This window comes from Sinocyclocheilus rhinocerous, unplaced genomic scaffold (assembly GCF_001515625.1).
Source record: "Sinocyclocheilus rhinocerous isolate Xijiao unplaced genomic scaffold, SAMN03320098_v1.1 scaffold4583, whole genome shotgun sequence".
NCBI classification, from domain to species: domain Eukaryota; kingdom Metazoa; phylum Chordata; class Actinopteri; order Cypriniformes; family Cyprinidae; genus Sinocyclocheilus; species Sinocyclocheilus rhinocerous.
This window is the reverse complement of record NW_015645570.1, coordinates 25,252-29,845: the sequence shown is the minus strand read 5'-3', so window position 1 is coordinate 29,845 and position 4,594 is coordinate 25,252. Positions and strand designations below refer to the sequence as shown.

General features: G+C 55.9%; 1 protein-coding gene across 1 annotated transcript in view; it reads right to left on the bottom strand.

Moving 5' to 3' along the window:
* The window catches only part of LOC107706810 (SS18L1 subunit of BAF chromatin remodeling complex), a gene marked incomplete at its 5' end in the record, with an annotated part of 30,685 nt that overhangs the window by 1,840 nt on the left and 24,251 nt on the right, over positions 1-4,594 (bottom strand). The gene's annotated exons all lie outside the window — the stretch shown is intronic.

The following is a 4,594-nucleotide window of genomic DNA, read 5'->3' as shown; positions in this document are numbered from 1 at the left end:
CTTTTGTTAGGTTTTGATTGCTTCTATTGTCCTCATTTGTAAGTCGCTTTGGATAAAAGCGTCTGCTAAATGACTAAATGTAAATGTGTCGAGTTGGCTGCACTACCCCCTGTTTGTGTTGCAGGCGGCCATCTCCCCTGTGCGCTTCAGCACGCTAAAAGAGCTTTTTCTCTAAAAGAGCATTCACGGGTGCATCTTTTTAAAGACAACGTTGCGTCTGGCAAACGCGACGTTGGGTCTTTGTAAAGACGATGTTGCGGCTTGCTACAGATAACGTATCACCCGTGCATTTCTGGATGTGGTCGTTACCTGGTGTCGGATGATGGTCGCGATCACTGCCTCACGTGTCTGGGCATTAAGCACGCTGAGGTGGCATTCGTGGATGAGTCATGTTCTCATTTTGGGAAGATGACCATCTCGGAGTTGCGGGCCAAACTCGGTTACCTCGAAAGGGGCGGAGCTCCGTTGCCTCTGCCTCAATCTAGTTCTCGTCATGGCGGCAGTCAGGCGGGGGCTACTTCAGGCAGTAGCACGGGTGGTCTGAGGGTAACAGTGATGGCATACCCTCCAGGGAACCAACCCTTGGGGGACCATCACTCCTCTTGCACTCCGCAACCAGTTGAGCTGCCAAAGGAACGTGTTGGGCCCTCTACAAGGAGCGTAACAGCAGTATCCTTCGGCGCTCCTCCCGACAAACGGATGTTGATCGCTGCATCAGAGGGTGAGCTGGAGCTTTCTGGAGAGGAAGATTCGGCTGCGCTGCTGCCCTCTGGGATTGTAGCAATGCCTGAGTCGGATCCGGAAATGACAGCTATGCTTTCCCGGGCCACCGTGAGGGTAGGGCTCGAGTGGAAATCTCCACCGTGTCCCAAGCCCTCAAGGTCGGACGATTGGTTCTTCGGGGTGGCCCGCGCTGGTTCTCAGAGCCCCAGCCCGATGCCATTCTTCCCGGAGGTGCATGAGAAAGCACCACCTTACCAGGTCGTGGAAGGCACCTTTTTCTGCCAGAAACCGACCTGCTAACTCCTCCTCCCTCACCACTCTCGATGGTGGTGCAGCTAGGGGGTATACGGGGGTCCCCCCGGTGGAGCGGTCAGTTGCGATGCAGTTGTGTCCTGATACCGCCTCCACCCGGCAGGGCAAATCGCGCCTCCCCTCCCAGGTCTGTAGGTACTTGTCTGGTCTGTCCGGCGATGCATATGTGGCCTATGGAGAAGCCTTACACGCTACGGCGTTACTGCAGGTTCTTCAGGATAAAGCACTGAGGGACCTGCACGAGGGTGGTCACGACCTGGAAGTTTTGAAAGAGCTCCGAACCGCAACTGACCTCACGCTCCGAGCGACGAAAGTCACTGTGAGTTCTCTGGGTCGTGTGATGTCCACACTTGTGGTCCAGGAGCGCCAATTCTGGCTGTGCCTGGCTGACATGAGGGACGCCGACAAGTTCGGTTAATCAATGTCCCTGTGTCCCAGACTGGCCGCTTCGGCGATGCAGTCGAGAACGTGGCCCAGCAGTTCTCGGGTGCACAGAAGCAGACTGAGGCGATCCGACATGTCCCCGCCCGTCCAGGCCCCCGTCAAACCTGGTGGTGAGCGGAAGAGCAAGAGGTCCCGGGACGGGCGACCCAGAGAGAGAGGGAACTGCTCTTTGAGGGATGGTGAATGCACCTCTCCCTCCCCCGGAGGAGGGCCGGGTGGAGAATCTGGTTTCCAAAAATCTCGACAGGAGAGCGGTTTTCTCTGTCTCTGGGTCCCAAGAGGGCATGGAGAGTCGCGGACGGACCAACACCGGACCACACTCATCCTCCTCTCTCGCCAGCAGGGGGCGGTTTGAGAGCGTCATCAAGGGCCCTACTCACGCACCCTCTACCAAACTATGGAACCAGGTAAGCGTTGCACCACACACTCAGACCCCTCTTCGGTCTGCCCAACGGATCGGGTCCCTGCCTTCCAACTCGATGCTCCTGTCTTGCATGTGGAGATCGCAGTCCTACTGGCGAAGGATGCGATAGAGCCGGTCCCTCCAGCTGATATGAAGACGGGGTTTTACAGCCCCTACTTCGTTGTACCCAAGCAAGGCGGTGGGTTACGACTGATCTTGGACCTGCGTGTCTTGAAATGAGCCCTTCACCTGTTACCGTTCAAGATGTTGACTCAGAAACGCATCTTCGGGTGCATCCGTTCCCGATCGACCTGAAGGACGCATACTTTTATGTGTCAATCCTTCCGCACCACAGACCATTGCTGCGGTTCGCATTCGAAGGACGAGCATATCAGTACAAGGTCCTGCCCTCCGGGCTGTCCCTGTCGCCCCGTATCTTCACGAAAGTTGCGGAGGCAGCCCTTGTTTCCCTGAGAGATCAGGGCATTCGCATTCTCAACTACCTCGACGACTGGCTCATAATAGCTCAGTCTCAGGATCAGCTGTGCAAACACAGGGAATTGGTTCTCTCGCACCTCAGACCTTGAGTTTCTCTGAGCAGGAGTGCCCCTGGAACAGGTCTCCAGGCATGCTGTGGTTTACACGGATGCCTCCACCACTGGCTGGGGGGCCACGTACAACGGGCACGCAGTGTCGGGGGTTTGGACGGGCCCCCAACTGCACTGGGACATCAACCGCCTAGAGTTGTTAGCAGTACGCCTTGCCTTGAACCGTCTCAGAGGGCGCTTACGAGGCAAGCACGTGCTGGTCCGCACGGACAACACTGAGACCATTGCGTACATCAACCGACAAGGTGGTCTATGCTCCCATCGCATGTTGCAACTCACCCGCCTCCTCCTCCTCTGGAGTCAGAAGCATATGAGGTCGCTTCGTGCCACTTAAATTCCGGGCCTGCACAACCGTGCAGCCGATGAGCTGTCATGAGCTACGCTCCCCGGAGAGTGGAGACTCCATCCCCAGATGGTAATAAAAAAGAAAATTCCCCAGTGAACCTTCTTGCACAGACGCTGTCCAAGGTCAGGGAGGACGAGGAGCAGGTCCTGCTTGTGGCGCCGTATTGGCCCACCTGGACCTGGTTCCCGGAACTAATGCTCCTCATGACAGCCCCTCCCTGGCAGATTCCTCTGAGGAAGGATCTACTGACTGAGAGACGGGGCACCCAGTGGCATTACGTCCAGACCTCTGGAAACTTCATGTCTGGTCCCTGGATGGAATGCGGAGGTTCAAGGTGACCTACCTCAGGAGGTAGTTGACACCATCACTTCGGAAGGGCACTCAGGTAATCCTGAGGCCCCGGCCCAAGGTTCCTACTACCCCCTTCAGGGATCAGGTAGTGAACCTGCCAGCACTGCCCCCAGTGGAGGCAGACCCAACCCTAGCTTTGCTTTGTCCGTCTGAGCCTTGAGATGGTACGTAGACTGGACACATAGCTTGCGCTGGCTCGTGGCGCCTCGCTGACAGATATTTGTAGAGCTGCGAGCTGGGCAACCCCCAACACGTTCGCAAGATTCTATAGCCTTCGTGTGGAGCCGGTATCCTCCTGTGTTCTCACCTCAAACGGGTAGAGGCACTGAGAGGCCCCAGTTTAGTGTGTCGGCTTGCTAAAACTGCTCCAGAGTGTCCGTACTGTAGACCCTGTCGAGCAACCCTACATTCCCTCGGCAGCCAGACGTGGCAGAACGTCCGGTGCCAGGCCCTCATTCGATGAATCTGTGAGAACCGGTAGAGGGCTGGGTTCCATATGTAGAGACCTAAGTGGATCCCATATGTGTAAAGTCCATGGTATAGCCTCAGAGCCCGTGATTCCCCGGCAGACTTTTGCCATTTCCAAGAGGGTTATAATCACCTTTAATCTTCCATATGCACCTAAACGGTTGTTCATGTGTAAGTGCTTCCGAAACCTCCTTCGGGAAGGATGGGGCATACGCAACGTTCCTGTTCCAAGTGGTATGGATACGTTTTCCCAGTGTTATCCAATCTCACTAAGTGGGTAGTGCTACAACAACAGTGACCGGTCTTCTTGTTGCTAGCCCCGGCCTACACCAAAAAGGGGCGCAGGAGGCTCGCACAGGACACTGTAAGGGGCAGCATCCATGGTGCATTGGTAGGGATCCCAATTCGTCGGTCACCGTCGAGAGTGACTGACTGAAAGGGAATGTTTCGGTTACGTATATAACCCTCGTTCCCTGAAGGAGGGAACGGAGAAGTCACGTCCCGTTGCCACAGCTGCTGTACCACCGCTGAGCGGCCAGTGTCGGCTTGCTAAAACTGCTCCAGAGTGTCCGTACTGTAGACCCTGTCGAGCAACCCTACATTCCCTCGGCAGCCAGACGTGGCAGAACGTCCGGTGCCAGGCCCTCATTCGATGAATCTGTGAGAACCGGTAGAGGGCTGGGTTCCATATGTAGAGACCTAAGTGGATCCCATATGTGTAAAGTCCATGGTATAGCCTCAGAGCCCGTGATTCCCTACGTTTTCCCAGTGTTATCCAATCTCACTAAGTGGGTAGTGCTACAACAACAGTGACCGGTCTTCTTGTTGCTAGCCCCGGCCTACACCAAAAAGGGGCGCAGGAGGCTCGCACAGGACACTGTAAGGGGCAGCATCCATGGCGCTTTGGTAGGGATCCCAATTCGTCAGTCACCGACGTGA